Source organism: Aegilops tauschii, chromosome 1 (genome assembly GCF_002575655.3).
Source record: "Aegilops tauschii subsp. strangulata cultivar AL8/78 chromosome 1, Aet v6.0, whole genome shotgun sequence".
In the NCBI taxonomy this organism is placed as follows: Eukaryota; Viridiplantae; Streptophyta; class Magnoliopsida; order Poales; family Poaceae; genus Aegilops; species Aegilops tauschii.
Genome location: NC_053035.3, coordinates 102,700,289 through 102,721,077, shown reverse-complemented (window position 1 = coordinate 102,721,077; position 20,789 = coordinate 102,700,289). Strand labels below are relative to the sequence as shown.

At 44.3% G+C, this 20,789-nt stretch overlaps 1 pseudogene; it reads right to left on the bottom strand.

The window, feature by feature from the left end:
* Positions 1–463: 463 nt before the first annotated feature.
* Positions 464–17,569, bottom strand: LOC109756383 (uncharacterized; annotated as a pseudogene).
* Between the last annotated feature and the right edge of the window lie 3,220 nt (positions 17,570–20,789).

The following is a 20,789-nucleotide window of genomic DNA, read 5'->3' as shown; positions in this document are numbered from 1 at the left end:
TCAACTAGTACAACAAAGTAAGTACCACCTAATTAACAGTGCCTGTATTTTTTATTTTAGTTGATTTCCTGGCCACCCTTCTTCCTCCCCTAGTGGGTTCCTCTTCCAACTGACCCATTTGTATCATCGGCAGCACCGCCACCTCTACCCTAACTAACAATGCTATCACACGTTGCCTCACTGCCCTTTCTTGTATGATATGCCGCCGCTCATGCCTTCCCTCTAATTCGCACCCACCCTGCCATATATTCTATCGTAGGTGACCACACTCCTCTCAATCTGAACCTATCAACCCTCTGTTAGTCGTCTATGGAGATGTCGTGGCCAGCAACACCGTTTACGTCTCGGGTACATTAGGATATCTTGGCTGGCCATCTCACCTTTTCCTTTGCCTCATTTTTCTACCTCTTCTCTACCAAAATTAACTAAAACGATTTCCCAAGGATTAGAAAATGCGAAAAAATTAATGTACTTCCCCAAATGGACCACATAAAGTACCTTTACAAAATACTGATATCAAACAAAGTACACAAGCTCAACACACATACAATCTCATTGTTCTCCTTAGACATGAAATCCTTCGGGGACATGTACGTCTCACTCGAATCTAGTCAGCCGATTAAGGGTGACCACCTCCTCGTCCTGTGTGGCAAACTCTCTCGAGGCCATCTACACCATGTCAATGCCATCAGGGTCATTCCCGCTACCACTACCTCCTGCGGGGCCGCTCGGACCAGCCGCATCCATGCCATAGTAGTAGGACCATCCGCCAGCTCCACCATGCATGTTGCCTTGTTGGTTCTTGGTGGAGGACTCGCGGTGCATCTCTACCGCCGCCTTCAGATTGTTCGTTGGGAGGGTATGTTGTCCGATGAACGCATACATGTTCATGCTCGCATTGGCCGCCTGCTGGATGTCTTGCTCGCTAACCATCTGTGTCGGCGACAAACCATACGACTGGTGGTGGTTCAGGTGCGTGTTGGGAGGGATGTAGTATGAGTACCCCTCTTTTTTTCCCATCGACGACATTCAAGTCCGGCGCCCAGTACTGCATGTTGGTCGGGTTTGGGTGGTAGTACATACCAGTCATGGCCGGATTAGGGTAACTCGGGTACGCTTGCGTGGTAGGGGCGATGACGACGACAGAGTCTGTACCGGCCATCCCCATTTTCCCACCGTGTTGTTGGTCATGATACAACGGTGGGGACACCGGAGGTGTCTCTGTGGGTGATTCGGTGTGCGGGTCAAGGCTGCGGATGTACTCCATAAGGAGGGAGAGTTGGCCAGGAGGTGGCTGCTCACTATTCCTCTTCTTGAGATGGCGCTTCGCGTTCAGACTGCGCTTGGTGGCATTCCAGTGGTTCTTGACGGCGTTGTCTCACCGACCGGGGAGTAGTCGGGCGATCACCGACCAACAGTTCCCCCAAGTCTGATGCATCTCGATCAGCTTCATGTCTTCCGCTTTGGTCCATTTTTTCCTCTGCAAGGGAAATATTTGTGAGTTAATTAATTATGACATAACATTCCATTGAATTACAATTGAACACAACACTGCACACCAAAAGTAGTATTTACTAACTTGACTTTTTTTGAACGCGAGACAACACCCATATGTCATTGGAAGCGTTGTCTATTTAGAAGCCAACCGCCATTCGCCATTGCTTTGACATTTATACTAACTTTTCTTGTTGTTCGCAATTTTTTTTGTTTTTTCTAGAGTAACAAAATGTTTCTAAGTTTTTTCTTGTTTCAAAGTGTATTATAATGTTTCATTGTGTAGCAATAAAAAAATGCACTTTTTCGGATCAGATTTACTGTACATAATGAAACATTATGTTAGACTTTGAAACAATAAAAAACTAATGCAACAGTCTTGAACAAGATAAAATTTGCCAAGATTAGAAAACATAGCACGCGTCTCAAAGTATCTAAGGAATATTAAAGTATCTTAGGAATCTATTGGTTAGAAAATTTCCAGACAACCAAGCGTCATATACTCTCACAAACTGACCTACTGCTGATATAAATTACTGAAATGGTGGAATGAGCTTCATAGAAAATGGAAAGGAAAAAAGTTAGTATGGGAATAATTATTTGGGGAATGGACCCATATAAAAAATGATGTGACTTCTTTATTTTGGAGAGATACTGTTAAAAATTACACGTATTTAATTATTTTGGACAAATCCTGTTAAAAATTACACATATATTGCATGTGCTACAATGTTGGGGATCAATATTGTGCAATTTGAGGTGGCCAAGATTTACAAAACTTCTAGAAAAATTTCAGTTAGCAATATCGATTATATCGCAAGTGCAAGTGTCATTTTTTATTTATAGTTTTGGACTCCCTTTTTTTCGAACAAGGCAAAAGATTTGCCATCTTTATTTATTAGCAAGATTAGTTTGTAAGATACCACAAAAGTGACACGAAGACAATAAATTACTCTCACGAAATTACATTACTCAAATTCTTAGCCCCCATAATAACCCAAAGCCATGCATCGTCTTGTATGATGCAAACAATGATCACCACCGATGTCGCTTTGTTTTGAAAGACACACGAGTTCCTTTCCTTCCAAATCTCGCATCTAACAAAAAGGAGCAAAGAAAATAGAGCTTTCCTCAGCTTCGAATTGTTGTGGAGAACTCCTTCCCACCAAGTCTTCACAGTCTCAAAATGTTGCCAAAGATCCGCACTAACATGAAGACCAAGCCAAGAAACCACATCGTTCCAAAATCAAAGAGAGAATCAACACTTGAAGAGGAGGTGAGCTGTTGATTCTTACACTTGGTTGCAAAGAGGGCATCAGTCGCAATTTGGCCACTCTCAACATTGTAGCCTGTTTGCCGTCCAAATCCCATTTTGGGTGACTATCCAAGTAAAAAACCTATATATTTGGGAGATGCCCAAACCTTTCAGGCCATGGATAAGAAGTTGGATCAGATGTGGTCAGTCAATCGAGCCTTGTAGGCCGATGAGGTGGTATAGTTCCTATCGTTAGTCAGCTTCCACATGATTGTATCTGGGATATCTGGTTAGATGATGACATTGGCAAGTTTATCCCACAAAATGATGAATTGTTGATGTGCCCTAGTGTTAGGCCTCCTTGACTGTCAATCTATAGAACCCAAAAACCATCTCCCAAAGCCTTGTTATATATGATGCCGCCATTCTTGCAAGATATCCCCCAAAACATTGGCACATTGTCTTTAGGCCTCAACCTCTCTAGCCATGATGACTCCCAAAATTTGGATTTATTTCCATCAACAGTCATAACCTTAGTGCCCGCTGGGAAGGGATCATGATCATCATTGTTGCATGACATCCCCATAATGCACCACGCCCTATGCGGGTCATGTTGGTCAAGCGATAAACATCATAAGCAAAGCGCGATGGTGAACTTCCAAGATTAAGAATTCTTGGGCTACCAAACTCCTTCAGCCTGCAAACTTGCTCCAAATTAATTTCGCAATTACCACTGGTCACTTTATCTATCCATTCCCAAAGATAGGCACACCTCATTCTATCAGTATTCCTAAGAACCTCCACTAGGAGGTCAAGTGGTGAAATATGGTATATGGACGCCTCCTGAGCACCATTTGAATGCCTGCTGTAGCTACATGTTTTCCTCTCCAAGGTGCTAATTTCTTGGCGTCTTTATGTTCTAAGTGTTGCAAGTGGACCCTCTGTACTCTTTGACCGTGTGGGGCAGGCTAAGGTAACTTATGGGAAGGGATTAGTGGCCTGCTGGAAAGGACTGAAGGATGTCATCAAGGTCGATGTTATCGCACCAGATAGGTGCAACAATGCTCCTTCTACAATTTGTGACAAGGATGTTAGTATCTTGAAATAGGCAAGCGTGGTGGCGAGGAATTGGACTTGTTCCTTGATAGGGGCACATAAAACTATCACATCGCTGGTCTAAAAGGAAGCATGAATGTCTGTGTGCCACCCACTAAGAGGATGAAGCTTTCCTTAGGTTGTAGCCTTGTTCAAGATATATTGCAGCGGGTTAATGGCAAGCTCGAAAAGCAAAGGGGAAAGGGGGGGCCCTGACAAAGCCCATGAGCGTGCTTGATCAGGTCCTCAACTATTGCACTAAGCAAAACTCGGGAAGAAGATTAGGTGGGGAGAGTGGAGATCCATCCCCAGGAGTGGCCTTGGAAGCCATGGTGACTCAACATGTCTATAAAATAATACCACCTAATGGAATCTATGGCCTTCTTTATGTGGAGCTTGATGAGGAGTGTAGGTGTCTTGATGTGGTAAAATCTTCTAGCCAAATCGCGCATATACATGAAGTTATAGTGGATACTCCTCCTCTTGATGAAATCAGTGCAATGGAAACAATATCATTCATGTGCAGAGCCAACCTCATAGAGCAAGGGTTTTGACAATGAGCTTGGCCATGACACAAATAAGGCTAATAGTACTAAAATTTGAAATGTCCTTGGTGCAATCTTTCTTGGGGATGAGTGTAACATTTGATGAGTTTAGCCAATGGAAGTTTTCCACGTGGAGGTCTAAGAAATTATTGATCATGAGCATGTTGTCATCCTCAATAATATCCCAACAATCCTTGATGAATTTTTTGTTAAGCCATCGGGCCCGCATGCTTTGTCACTAGGTAGGGCAAAGATCACAGCCTTGACCTCCTTCTTTTTGATGGCATCTCCAAGAGCGGAGAGATCATGGCCAGCAATGGGAATCATTGGCCAATTGATGTTCTTTGCACACTAGGCACTCTTTTATTTATAGCAAAGAAGTGTGAGTGAACAATGTTTTTCTTGTAGTCATGATCCATCACCCAGTCATTCCCATGTTTGAGATGATGTATAAGATTTTTCCTCCCTTGCCCATTCACCCTTGGGTGAAAGTAACAAGTGTTATTGTCTTTGTCTTTAATATTTTTGATCCTCAAGATTTGTCTCTTCCTTGTTCTCTCCATGACCACGAGCCCAATCACACTTATTTTAAGTCTCTTTCAAAGATCCTTCTCATCATTACTTAGCTCCCTATTATCCTAGGCCTCATCCAACCAAAGAATGATCTCTAAGGTCAGGTGAAGTTGGACTTTGGCATTGAAGGAAATAGTTTTACTCCAAGTATTAAGCCTTTGACTAATTCTTTTCAACTTTGTGAAAGAGCCTTTGATAAGGCTTAGTGTGCTTAGAGAGCTCATCCATGCATCTTGAAACAACTGGTGAAATCCGGGCATGTTGGTCCCAAAAAAAGCAAAGCGGATGGTCTTTGGTCGCCAAGGGCTATCTCATTGACCTGGTGGAGAAGACAATGATCCGAAAGTGATGAGGAGAGGGAATTCATAATGTTCTTGTCAAAAGTAATATCCCAATCTTCATTGCAAAAGAAGCCATCAAGCTTGGACATGGTTGGGTTGCTTTGCTTATTTTCCCAAGTGTACATTTTTTTTTCTGGAGGTGGGTTTCTTGTAGATCACAAAATACAAGAGCATTCCGAAAGCAAAAGGTGCGGCTATGGTTCGCATTGGCATGGTTATTATCTCTGGAGCGGTATATTTGGTTGAAGTTGCCTATGTCAAGACTTTATCTCGAGGATGGGGATTTTTATTCATCATCTCTTCGAAGAAGATATCATTATGGATATTTCTTGTTGGCCCATACAATGTGGTAATCTTAAAGGAGGTTTCAGATCTAACGATGGAGACATTGGTAGAGAATGTGTAGGTGCCAAAGTGCACATCCTCTACAAGGACATGATCTTCTTCCCAAGATGAGAATCCCACCACTTGTACCAGTAGTTGGGTGTTGGGGAAACCCCTTCAGCCTGTAGCCTCCAAGGAAGGCAACAATCATGGAGTCAACCACGTCAAGCTTAGTTTCCTGGATACATGCAAGATGACACACAGAGGCAGCAATGGTTTCATCGATAGTGGCTCTCCTATTCCGGAAATTGAGCTTGCACAACCCAATTCAAAAAACTGAGGTTGAAACTGAGCAAAGTCGAACAGTCAAGGACACAACTCCGGTAGAAGTCCATAGTGCCTCTCCAGGGCAACAATAAGTAGTCGCACACAACAACAACTACAATCAGGAGCCCCAAATGATTGATATCTAACATATGAACTAAACTACATCATCAGATGAACCAAGGCAATCAGGTCGTTTCGACGATGTACTCACTGATCGGCGATGGCATCTCTCGACCACCATCACCACCATGCTCCATCAAAACATTATCCATGTTTGTCGCCAAATCGCATCAAGTTGCAAAAGCGCCCGAAGCGCGATGTTCTATATGTCTAGCGGTCTCCTCTGGAACAGAGCCACGAAGCGGTATTCACTTCCTCGTTGACCTATTCACCCTCACCAATGACTCACATATGTTGGCAAAGAAGCCTTTCCATGAGCTAGGCGATGTGCATGACCATTTTCTTGGCACTCACGTGCGGACTGCGTTGGTTGATGTCAAAGACGGCGACCCTCGTGAATGTTTCCCTCCTTGTTGTGGCGACCTGGTTGGATTGTTGCTCGTAGAGCAGGGAGAATGGGAGGCGGCACCGGCACAAAGCGTCGCATGCCATCTCTGTCAAGAGCGCAACTGGCCTGCATATTGTCGATCTCTTTCATCGTTGGGGTTGCTTTGCCGAACTATCGGGTTGGGAAGCGAGGCATGAAGATGGGCATGCGGGTTCCATCAGGCCAAAAACAGAGGACTCGGGGGGGTGCATGGGTTGATGGCATACGCAACTCATCGTCGAGCCCAGGGCAGCAAGCAGAGGGCTCGGTGCATGGGCTGGTGGCATGCACATCTCCATCGGCAAAGCAGGCCGCACATGCACCCTGAAGTAGGGCCTACCTTGCATAGCTAGTCCAATCTGGAGGGAGTGGAGTGGAGCTCCATTAGGTCACAGACACATATCTCAAATGCTAATCTGGGGGCAGGAACATCCACTCCTATTTACCAAATTCAGGAAAACCATAATAAAAAAGTAGCAATTTCACAAATAAACATCATCAAAATTTTGGAACATGTGTAATCAGGCTATGAGCATTATATATGGAAGCATGTGACTTATTTTCTAGATATGATTCAACTAATGAAAGTACCACATCTCAAATGCTACTTTGTGGGCTAGAACATCAACTCTTACTTTAGGGATATCAAATTGTGGCAACTCACAAATAGGTAGTAATTTGACAAATAATCAAGACAATTTTTTTAATTGGGTGATCGCTTAGTGGCCAAGATGAAGGAAATATGCCCTAGAGGCAATAATAAAGTTATTATTTATTTCCTTATATCATGATAAATGTTTATTATTCATGCTAGAATTGTATTAACCGGAAACATAATACTTGTGTGAATACATAGACAAACAAAGTGTCACTAGTATGCCTCTACTTGACTAGCTCGTTGATCAAAGATGGTTATGTTTGACATGAGTTGTCATTTGATTAACGGGATCACATCATTAGGAGAATGATGTGATTGACTTGACCCATTCCGTTAGCTTAGCACTCGATCGTTTAGTATGTTGCTATTGCTTTCTTCATGACTTATACATGTTCCTATGACTATGAGATTATGCAACTCCCGTTTACCGGAGGAACACTTTGTGTGCTACCAAATGTCACAACGTAACTGGGTGATTATAAAGGTGCTCTACAGGTGTCTCCGAAGGTACTTGTTGGGTTGGCGTATTTCGAGATTAGGATTTGTCACTCCGATTGTCGGAGAGGTATCTCCGGGCCCTCTCGGTAATACACGTCACTTAAGCCTTGCAAGCATTGCAACTAATGAGTTTGTTGCGAGATGATGTATTACAGAACGAGTAAAGAGACTTGCCGGTAACGAGATTGAACTAGGTATTGAGATACCGACAATCGAATCTCGGGCAAGTAACATACCGATGACAAAGGGAACAACGTATATTGTTATGCGGTCTGACCGATAAAGATCTTCGTAGAATATGTGGGAGCCAATATGAGCATCCAGGTTCCGCTATTGGTTATTGACCGGAGACATCTCTCAGTCATGTCTACATAGTTCTCGAACCCGTAGGGTCCGCACGCTTAACGTTTCGATGACAGTTATATTATGAGTTTATATGTTTTGATGTACCGAAGGTTGTTCGGAGTCCTGGATGTGATCACGGACATGACGAGGAGTCTCGAAATGGTCGCGACATGAAGATTGATATATTGGAAGCCAATGTTTGGATATCGGAAGTGTTCCGGGTGAAATCAGGATTTTACCGGAGTACCGGGAGGTTACCGGAACCCCCGGCAACATAATGGGCCTTAGTGGGCCTAGGTGGAAGAGAGGAGAGGCGGCTAGGGCTGGGCCGCGCGCCCCTCCCCCCTAGTCCGAATAGGACAAGGAGAAGGGGGCGGCGCCCCCTTCCTTCTTCTCCCTCTCCTCTTTCCCCCCTCCCAAGTCCTAATCCAACTAGGAAAAGGGGGGAGTCCTACTCCCGGTGGGAGTAGGACTCCTCCTGGCGCGCCCCAAGGCTGGCCGCACCTTCCCCCTTTGATCCTTTATATACGGGGGCAACGGGGCACCCCATAGACACAAAAATTGATCATTGATCTCTTAGCCGTGTGCGGTGCCCCCCTCCACCATATTACACCTCGATAATATCGTAGCGGTGCTTAGGCGAAGCCCTGCGTCGGTAGAACATCATCATCGTCACCACGCCGTCGTGCTGACGAAACTCTCCCTCAACACTCGGCTGGATCAGAGTTCGAGGGACGTCATCGAGCTAAACGTGTGCTGAACTCGGAGGTGTCGTACGTTCGGTACTTGATCGGTCGGATTGTGAAGACGTACGACTACATCAACCGCGTTGTGTTAACGCTTCCACTTTCGGTCTACGAGGGTACGTGGACAACACTCTCCCCTCTCATTGCTATGCATCACCATGATCTTGCGTGTGCGTAGGAATTTTTTTGAAATTACTACGTTCCCTAACAGTGGCATCCGAGCCAGGTTTTATGCGTAGATGTCATATGCACGAGTAGAACACAAGTGAGTTGTGGGCGATATAAGTCATACTGCTTACCAGCATGTCATACTTTGGTTCGGCGGTATTGTTGGATGAAGCGGTCCGGACCGACATTACGCGTACGCTTAGGCGAGACTGGTTCTTCTGACGTGCTTTGCACAGAGGTGGCTGGCGGGTGTCAGTTTCTCCAACTTTAGTTGAACCGAGTGTGGCTACGCCTGGTCCTTGCGAAGGTTAAAACAGCACCAACTTGACAAACTATCGTTGTGGTTTTTGATGCGTAGGTAAGAACGGTTTTTGCTAAGCCCGTAGCAGCCACGTAAAACTTGCAACAACAAAGTAGAGGACGTCTAATTTGTTTTTGCAGGGCATGTTGTGATGTGATATGGTCAAGACATGATGCTAAATTTTTTTGTATGAGATGATCATGTTTTGTAACTGAGTTATCGGCAACTGGCAGGAGCCATATGGTTGTCGCTTTATTGTATGCAATGCAATCGCCCTGTAATGCTTTACTTTATCACTAAGCGGTAGCGATAGTCATAGAAGCATAAGATTGGCGAGACGACAACGATGCTATGATGGAGATCAAGGTGTCGCGCCGGTGACGATGATGATCATGACGGTGCTTCGGAGATGGAGATCACAAGCACAAGATGATGATGGCCATATCATATCACTTATATTTATTGCATGTGATGTTTATCTTTTTATGCATCTTATCTTGCTTTGATTGACGGTAGCATTATAAGATGATCCCTCACTAAATTATCAAAGTATAAGTGTTCTCCCTGAGTATGCACTGTTGCGAAAGTTCTTCGTGCTGAGACATCACGTGATGATCGGGTGTGATAGGCTCTACGTTCAAATACAACGGGTGCAAAACAGTTGCACACGCGGAATACTCAGGTTAAACTTGACGAGCCTAGCATATAACAGATATGGCCTTGGAACACGGAGACCGAAAGGTCGAGCGTGAATCATATAGTAGATATGATCAACATAGTGATGTTCACCGTTGAAACTACTCCCTCTCACGTGATGATCGGACATGGTTTAGTTGATATGGATCACGTGATCACTTAGAGGATTAGAGGGATGTCTATCTAAGTGGGAGTTCTTAAGTAATATGATTAATTGAACTTGAATTTATCATGAACTTAGTACCTGATAGTATCTTGCTTGTCTATGTTGATTGTAGATAGATGGCCGGTGCTGTTGTTCCGTTGAATTTTAATGCGTTCCTTGTTAAAGCAAAGTTGAAAGATGATGGTAGCAATTACACAGACTGGGTCTGTAACTTGAGGATTATCCACATTGCTGCACAGAAAAATTACGTCCTGCAAGCACCACTGGGTGCCAGGCCTGCTCCAGGAGCAACACCAGATGTTATGAACGTCTGGCAGAGCAAAGCTGATGACTACTCGATAGTTCAGTGTGCCATGCTTTACGGCTTAGAACCAGGTCTTCAACGACGTTTTGAACGTCATGGAGCATATGAGATGTTCCAAGAGTTGAAGTTAATATTTCAAGCAAATGCCCGGATTGAGAGATATGAAGTCTCCAATAAATTCTACAGCTGTAAGATGGAAGAGAATAGTTCTGTCAGTGAGCATATACTCAAAATGTGTGGGTATAACAATCACTTGATTCAACTGGGAGTTAATCTTCCGGATGATAGCGTCATTGACAGAATTCTTCAATCACTGCCACCAAGCTACAAGAGCTTCGTGATGAACTAGAACATGCAAGGGATGGATAAGACGATTCCCGAGCTCTTCGCAATGCTAAAGGCTGCGGAGGTAGAAATCAAAAAGGAGCATCAAGTGTTGATGGTCAATAAGACCACTAGTTTCAAGAAAAAGGGCAAAGGGAAGAAGAAGGGGAACTTCAAGAAGAACAGCAAGCAAGTTGCTGTTCAGGAGAAGAAACCCAAGTCTGGACCTAAGCCTGAGACTGAGTGCTTCTACTGCAAGCAGACTGGTCACTGGAAGCGGAACTGCCCCAAGTATTTGGCGGATAAAAAGGATGGCAAGGTGAACAAAGGTATATGTGATATACATTATATTGATGTGTACCTTACTAATGCTCGCAGTAGCACCTGGGTATTTGATACTGGTTCTGTTGCTAATATTTGCAACTCGAAACAGGGGCTACGGATTAAGCGAAGATTGGCTAAGGACGAGGTGACGATGCGCGTGGGAAATGGTTCCAAAGTCGATGTGATCGCGGTCGGCACGCTACCTCTACATCTACCTTCGGGATTAGTTTTAGACCTAAATAATTGTTATTTGATGCCAGCGTTAAGCATGAACATTATATCTGGATCTTGTTTGATGCGAGACGGTTATTCATTTAAATCAGAGAATAATGGTTGTTCTATTTATATGAGTAATGTCTTTTATGGTCATGCACCCTTGAAGAGTGGTCTATTTTTGTTGAATCTCGATAGTAGTGATACACATATTCATAATATTGAAGCCAAAAGATGCAGAGTTGATAATGATAGTGCAACTTATTTGTGGCACTGCCGTTTAGGTCATATCGGTGTAAAGCGCATGAAGAAACTCCATACTGATGGACTTTTGGAACCACTTGATTATGAATCACTTGGTACTTGCGAACCGTGCCTCATGGGGAAGATGACTAAAACACTGTTCTCCGGAACTATGGAGAGAGCAACAGATTTGTTGGAAATCATACATACAGATGTATGTGGTCCGATGAATATTGAGGCTCGTGGCGGATATCGTTATTTTCTCACCTTCACAGATGATTTGAGCAGATATGGGTATATCTACTTAATGAAACATAAGTCTGAAACATTTGAAAAGTTCAAAGAATTTTAGAGTGAAGTTGAAAATCATCGTAACAAGAAAATAAAATTTCTACGATCTGATCGTGGAGGAGAATATTTGAGTTATGAGTTTGGTCTTCATTTGAAACAATGCGGAATAGTTTCGCAACTCACGCCACCCGGAACACCACAGCGTAATGGTGTGTCCAAACATCGTAATCGTACTCTACTAGATATGGTGCGATCTATGATGTCTCTTACTGATTTACCGCCATCGTTTTGGGGTTATGCTTTAGAGACGGCTGCATTCACGTTAAATAGGGCACCATAAAAATCCGTTGAGACGACGCCTTATGAACTGTGGTTTGGCAAGAAACCAAAGTTGTCGTTTCTTAAAGTTTGGGGCTGCGATGCTTATGTGAAAAAACTTCAACCTGATAAGCTCGAACCCAAATCGGAGAAATGTGTCTTCATAGGATACCCAAAGGAGACTGTTGGGTACACTTTCTATCACAGATCCGAAGGCAAAACTTTTGTTGCTAAATTCGGAGGAGTTTCTCTCGAAAGAAGTGAGTGGGAGGAAAGTAGAACTTGATGAGGTAACTGTACCTGCTCCCTTATTGGAAAGTAGTTCATCACAGAAACCGGTTTCTGCGACACCTACACCAATTAGTGAGGAAGTTAATGATGATGATCATGAAACTTCAGATCAAGTTATTACTGAACCTCGTAGGTCAACCAGAGTAAGATTCGCACCAGAGTGGTACGGTAATCCTGTTCTGGAGGTTATGTTACTAGACCATGACGAACCTACGAACTATGAAGAAGCGATGGTGAGCCCAGATTCCGCAAAATGGCTTGAGGCCATGAAATCCGAGATGGGATCCATGTATGAGAACAAAGTATGGACTTTGGTTGACTTGCCCGATGATCGGCAAGCCATTGAAAATAAATGGATCTTCAAGAAGAAGACTGACGCTGACGGTAATGTTACTGTCTATAAAGCTCGACTTGTTGCGAAAGGTTTTCGACAAGTTCAAGGGATTAACTACGATTAGACCTTCTCACCCGTAGCGATGCTTAAGTCTGTCCGAATCATGTTAGCAATTGCCGCATTTTATGATTATAAAATTTGGCAAATGGATGTCAAAAATGCATTCCTGAATGGATTTCTGGAAGAAGAGTTGTATATGATGCAACCGGAAGGTTTTGTCGATCCAAAGGGAGCTAACAAAGTGTGCAAGCTCCAGCGATCCATTTATGGACTGGTGCAAGCCTCTCGGAGTTGGAATAAACGCTTTGATAGTGTGATCAAAGCATTTGGTTTTGTACAGACTTTTGGAGAAGCCTGTATTTACAAGAAAGTGAGTGGGAGCGTTGTAGCATTTCTGATATTATATGTGGATGACATATTGCTGATTGGAAATGATATAGAATTTCTGGATAGCATAAAGGGATACTTGAATAAGAGTTTTTCAATGAAAGACCTCGGTGAAGCTGCATATATATTGGGCATCAAGATCTATAGAGATAGATCAAGACGCTTAATTGGACTTTCACAAAGCACATACCTTGACAAAGTTTTGAAGAAGTTCAAAATGGATCAAGCAAAGAAAGGGTTCTTGCCTGTGTTACAAGGTGTGAAGTTGAGTAAGACTCAATGCCCGACCACTGCAGAAGATAGAGAGAAGATGAAAGATGTTCCCTATGCTTCAGCCATAGGCTCTATCATGTATGCAATGCTGTGTACCAGACCTGATGTATGCCTTGCTATAAGTCTAGCAGGAAGGTACCAAAGTAATCCAGGAGTGGATCACTGGACAGCGGTCAAGAACATCCTGAAATACCTGAAAAGGACTAAGGATACATTTCTCGTTTATGGAGGTGACAAAGAGCTCATCGTAAATGGTTACGTCGATGCAAGCTTTGACACTGATCCGGACGATTCTAAATCGCAAACCGGATAAGTGTTTACATTGAACGGTGGAGCTGTCAGTTGGTGCAGTTCTAAACAAAGCGTCGTGGCGGGATCTACGTGTGAAGCGGAGTACATAGCTGCTTCGGAAGCAGCAAATGAAGGAGTCTGGATGAAGGAGTTCATATCCGATCTAGGTGTCATACCTAGTGCATCGGGTCCAATGAAAATCTTTTGTGACAATACTGGTGCAATTGCCTTAGCAAAGGAATCCAGATTTCACAAGAGAACCAAGCACATCAATTGACGCTTCAATTCCATCCGGGATTTAGTCCAGGTGGGAGACATAGAAATTTGCAAGATACATACGGATCTGAATGTTGCAGACCCGTTGACTAAGCCTCTTGCACGAGCAAAACATGATCAGCACCAAGGCTCCATGGGTGTAAGAATCATTACTGTGTAATCTAGATTATTGACTCTAGTGCAAGTGGGAGACTGAAGGAAATATGCCCTAGAGGCAATAATAAAGTTATTATTTATTTCCTTATATCATGATAAATGTTTATTATTCATGCTAGAATTGTATTAACCGGAAACATAATACTTGTGTGAATACATAGACAAACAAAGTGTCACTAGTATGCCTCTACTTGACTAGCTCGTTGATCAAAGATGGTTATGTTTGACATGAGTTGTCATTTGATTAACGGGATCACATCATTAGGAGAATGATGTGATTGACTTGACCCATTCCGTTAGCTTAGCACTCGATCGTTTAGTATGTTGCTATTGCTTTCTTCATGACTTATACATGTTCCTATGACTATGAGATTATGCAACTCCCGTTTACCGGAGGAACACTTTGTGTGCTACCAAATGTCACAACGTAACTGGGTGATTATAAAGGTGCTCTACAGGTGTCTCCGAAGGTACTTGTTGGGTTGGCGTATTTCGAGATTAGGATTTGTCACTCCGATTGTCGGAGAGGTATCTCCGGGCCCTCTCGGTAATACACGTCACTTAAGCCTTGCAAGCATTGCAACTAATGAGTTTGTTGCGAGATGATGTATTACAGAACGAGTAAAGAGACTTGCCGGTAACGAGATTGAACTAGGTATTGAGATACCGACAATCGAATCTCGGGCAAGTAACATACCGATGACAAAGGGAACAACGTATATTGTTATGCGGTCTGACCGATAAAGATCTTCGTAGAATATGTGGGAGCCAATATGAGCATCCAGGTTCCGCTATTGGTTATTGACCGGAGACATCTCTCAGTCATGTCTACATAGTTCTCGAACCCGTAGGGTCCGCACGCTTAACGTTTCGATGACAGTTATATTATGAGTTTATATGTTTTGATGTACCGAAGGTTGTTCGGAGTCCTGGATGTGATCACGGACATGACGAGGAGTCTCGAAATGGTCGCGACATGAAGATTGATATATTGGAAGCCAATGTTTGGATATCGGAAGTGTTCCGGGTGAAATCAGGATTTTACCGGAGTACCGGGAGGTTACCGGAACCCCCGGCAACATAATGGGCCTTAGTGGGCCTAGGTGGAAGAGAGGAGAGGCGGCTAGGGCTGGGCCGCGCGCCCCTCCCCCCTAGTCCGAATAGGACAAGGAGAAGGGGGCGGCGCCCCCTTCCTTCTTCTCCCTCTCCTCTTTCCCCCCTCCCAAGTCCTAATCCAACTAGGAAAAGGGGGGAGTCCTACTCCCGGTGGGAGTAGGACTTCTCCTGGCGCGCCCCAAGGCTGGCCGCACCTCCCCCCTTTGATCCTTTATATACGGGGGCAAGGGGGCACCCCATAGACACAACAATTGATCATTGATCTCTTAGCCGTGTGCGGTGCCCCCCTCCACCATATTACACCTCGATAATATCATAGCGGTGCTTAGGCGAAGCCCTGCGTCGGTAGAACATCATCATCGTCACCACGCCGTCGTGCTGACGAAACTCTCCCTCAACACTCGGCTGGATCGGAGTTCGAGGGACGTCATCGAGCTGAACGTGTGCTGAACTCGGAGGTGCCGTACGTTCGGTACTTGATCGGTCGGATTGTGAAGACGTACGACTACATCAACCGCGTTGTGTTAACGCTTCCGCTTTCGGTCTACGAGGGTACGTGGACAACACTCTCCCCTCTCGTTGCTATGCATCACCATGATCTTGCGTGTGCGTAGGAATTTTTTTGAAATTACTACGTTCCCCAACACAAGAATCTCTTCTCTACTACTTAAAAAGAACCTAAGGTTCTCATTTCAGCCTCTCCTTCATCCAACCTCTCTATATATATGGTTCCCCCCTTCCGTTCTCCTATTTGATTTTTTCCTCCCATCTCTGATTTTTCTCTCAAATAATAATATTTTTTGGCAAGTTAGTAATATTTTACCAAATAAGTGCTTAACAATAAGATGATATTTTGACTCCCATCTCCGATCTTTCTCATAAATAATATTTTCTTTGGTAAGATAATAAATTCTTACCAAATAAGTGCTTAACAATACGATCGCAGGTAAATCATGAGAATTGCATACAAAATCTTGCTAAGATTATAGCGCACCAATGTAATAATAGACCTGCGATCATGGGCTAATCTCCGAGAATGTTTATACTCCTGTTGCAACGTACGGGTAATTAACTAAGTTTTAAAAATGAGACACCATGTCAATTACTCCCTCCACTCACAAATATAAGATGTTCTAATTTATTTTTCTGAATTGTAGGTATATAGATTTTTTTAGCGTGTCTGTTCACTTATTTTAGTCCGTATAGTCCATATTGAAATATCCAAAACATCTTCTCTTTGTGAACACAGGGAGTAGTAAATTTCCATATTTGTAAGGGCAAGTGAGATTTCTTTATTTTGGATTGAACACAAAATCCTTGTACACGTTTCAGATGCTAATGTGTGGGCAGGAACATCAATCCCTATTAATTTTAGAAAATTACTTCCCTGCAAAAAATTCTTCAGAAAATCACTTGGGTGATTATTTAGTGGCCTAAATGAAGAAATTAATCGCCACATTTACTGATTAGACTAAAGACATGCAAGACTACTAAATATTTATTCGGGAGTTAATACCCACTTTCGAATGGTGACGAATCAGATAATGCAACGATAAATTTCTTTCCCTAAGCACACTCAATCATAGATCATCAAAATTCCCCAGAATTAAGCTGCTAGTAGGGACTAGGGAGTTAAGAAATTTAAATCTTGCGAAATCACCTCAATGTTGGGGTCAAGTTGGTTGGTCCATCTCTCCCGACACTGCTTCCCGCTCCGGCCAGGGAGGTACAACGTGACCTCCGCCCACCTCCCTAGGCCGAATTCCTGCACCTTCACCCTGAGCAGCCTGCACAATCACAAAGAAACTGACGAAGCTGCAACCGATGAAGGACAAAGAAAAAGGTTTGCAATTTAGGGTTGGATTTTCTACGTACGTGTCTTCCTCCACGGTCCAGGACCCTTTGAACCGTGTCAACCCCTGGCTGCTATATCTGGCACGAGGCAGCGCCCGAGCAGTCGCCGTGATTGCCGTAGGGGCGTCGCTGCTCCCGTAGCCGGGGAAGCTGGTGGGATCCATCTCGCTGATGCCACCGGAAGCCCTTGATCCAGCGCCCGGGACGACAACCGCCCCGGCTGGAGCACCACCATCATTATGGACGAAGTGTTGTGCAACTCCGCCATGGCCGGAGCTCGTGTACTAGTTCCCAGCCGCCGAGGCTGCCACGTCCCAGTTGAAACAAGCACTCCCTTCAGCCATCAGCGCGGCCTCCAAGGTCGGATCGGACCAATGGCAGCAGGAAAGCTCGTGGTAGAGATGGGGCAAGGAAAGCAAGAAGCAGGGGAGTAGTCTCGGGCTCTTCTGCGGGAGAAATGCCTCTATCAGAGACGGATCGAGGGGTCTGCGCCTGATATAGAAGGGGACGGAGCCCCATGGCCCCATCGGCCCGTCCATTCTCTTGCCCCCAACTCCTCATCAGGCGGCCAAGAGGCGTCCCACATGGCAATAACGTTCCGACTACAGGTTTTCAAGTTCGATGTGGACCTTGTGCACCGGGTGTACGCAGTCTCTGGAGAGGTTTGCGTGGTCCAGGGTGGGTAAGGCGTGTCAGTACAGATATGCTGAAGCATAACACTCGTGCCCGTATGGAGGTATGCGCGCAAATTCAGGGGAAACGGAATGCCTATTGGCGTGCTACGTGATCATTTGCAGTTAAGTACAGGGTGTATTTGGATATAGCATGATAAATGTTGTAGATGTACACTACTCCGCATTTCCATATTTTTTTTGTTATTACACGTGCAGTTTCTATAGAGTGCAAGGCTACGTAGGACTGACGGGGACTCGAACAACCTCGCAGTTCAAGGCTCATGGATGTTAACTAGATGCTAATGCGCGCTTCGTTGCGCCAATTTTCACTATCACGCGTGCTTGTGTAATTTTTTAGTTGGATGACATGTGTTGCGCTATTTGATTTTGTGTCCTTTGATTGAAGATCCGAAGACTGCAGAAGTTGTGGACGCTTGTGGTTGTTCCATTTTACATGTATGACATTTGATTCGATGTTAATCGTGGCAGGCGTGTGAGCCGCGAGCGGCCGTATACGTGACATATGTTCCAGGGAAATCTACACGCATGCCACCCACAGTCACACACTATGGATCCAAGTGGCTGAAACAGCATACACCCTCTTACAATCAGGACCAAGTCATCCAACCTTTGATGCACGAAATAGCAGACTTTCCAAGTAGCTTAGTATCATTAGAGAGGAGTTTGATAGTTTATATCAACAAAAATTTATTTACAGAGAACACCTGGATGCATTTATGGGCAACCATCAGTGGCTGAATCGGTAATGTCAACTACAAGTGGCTGGTTCAGTTGGCGACCATCAGTCCATGCACATCGCAGTTGTATGGGCAATAGTCTGCATGTGTTTGGTAGCCTGGAGGATCAACCTGCCCCAGAAACATACTTTGCTCGACTGATTAATTTCAGCAACTTGCAAAATAAAAAGACCCACTCTGTCAGTTCCAACGGGAAACAAAAACCCACAAAGCAAAAAAGAAAGTACTTTCAGCAAGAGAGTTGACATAACCAGATGCACACGTACCTCAGTTGGTGTGGTATATGAGGATATGTTCACTGTTCATGTCTGTTTATACTTGAAATTAAGTTCCGTGGATAGCATGGTACACTTTTTAGATTGAAATAAAATAGCCATCAAGTTTTTGCCAAATGCAGAAATCATTCCCTGAAACACCGTCTCATGTAGGAAATAAAAATAGGGATTAGTTGAGAACTGGTTTATAACAAATTGTGATTAGTCAAATAAATAAATAGTTAGACAAAGTGGTGGTCCATTGGGAAAAGATGCATCAACTATAAACTAAGAAGTAAGAAAATATTTTTTGACTTTAAGGAGCGTGAGGGTATAAGAGTAACAGAAAAGGTCAGGGAATACCACTGGTAAAATCGGATAAACTATCAGATGCCACCAAATTTTCGAATCTCAAGTGTAGAACATGTGAAGAAATACAGCTGAAGCACCAATTTATGTATGACTTAGCCGCCTCGAAAATCCCTGGGCGTGGACGGGCTCGCCTGCTCACTGAATCGTGAGGCGTTGATTCACTTCGGGATGCTGGACGCATCAGTTTTACAGAGCGTGTACGGCAGTTTATTTAATGTGTACTGTGGACGGAAGAGATGGTATGTGGAGACGGCCGTCGCAGAGCTAGTGACGGCGTTTTGGTTCTGTGTTTGGCTGATATGGTCGTTGGTATTAATCACATCTAGATCTGCGGAATAAAAGCATGTACTAGCATGCACCTATGTTATGTACGAAGACCAACGCATTCGAATAATGTTTTTTCCCGAACCTCTTTGCTTTTCTTGACCATAAATCAAAAACCTTGATCCTTACAAGGCGTTGTTTTCTACAAAATCCGTATATGCCGGCCCAGACGTGAATCAAATTTGTTTTTTCCAACGTGGTTGTAGGGGCTGCTGGAATTTTGTCTATTATGGGCCAGCCCAATAGCAGTTTCAGGAATTCCTAATAAATCCTAGAGGCCCACGTAGCCCATTCGTGCAAGGCAAGAGGTAGAACTAAAATTTAGTCCCACATTGCTAGTTTAGAGGGAGTTTGACCTCTTTATAAGGGAGGTTCTTTCCCCACATGTATGAGCATGAGAAAAAGAGGGACATCCACACGCGCTCCTCCTCCGCCGCCCGCCTCGGCACGCCGCGGCGCGGGAATGAGCCGAGCCGATGTCTAAATTTTTGCCACGCACGATAGGTATACGAAAGGTCACACAGAAGCTGAAAAGTTTTTACGATAGTGGAGTTTGAATGCGAACGGTGCAGCCCTTCGGCTGCTGGCTGTTCGCTTCATCTTCGTCTCTTCGTTTCACCTTCCGTCGCTGCCCTCTCGCCTCCTTCTCTTGCGCCTATGAAAGGGAGGTCGCTCCTCTCAGGGAGACGCACCAGAACTCATTCTTCCTCTCGCCACCAGTCCTGAACACTGCGCTGCTGCTACGATCTTCCTCATCCCGGCTTGCGGCGTGCACCGCAGGTCGGGACAGTAGGCCTCCGAAACCACACCTCTTTGAGTCCTGTACGGGAGAAGGGTGATAAGGTTTTTGGGGAGCGCTTTGCGCGACTACTGACTTCTTCGTCACGGACGCCCCGGAATTCGACAAATCTGAATGTTATTAAGGAGGTCAAGGATTTCCTATCTCGCTGTTTTGAGATGAAGGATTTAGGAGTGGTTGATGTCATTCTGAACATCAAGTTGTTGAGAGATGATGATGGTGGGATTACATTGATTCAATCTCACAATGTGGAAAAGGTCTTGAGTCGCTTTGGCTACAGTGACTGCAAGCCCTCTCCAACACCATATGATGCTAGTGTGTTGCTTCGAAAGAACCGAAGAATTGCTAGAGACCAATTGAAATATTCCCAGATTATTGGCTCGCTTATGTACTTAGCCAGTGCTACAAGACCTGACATCTCTTTTGCTGTTAGAAACTGAGCCGGTTTGTCTCAAAACCAGGAGATGTGCATTG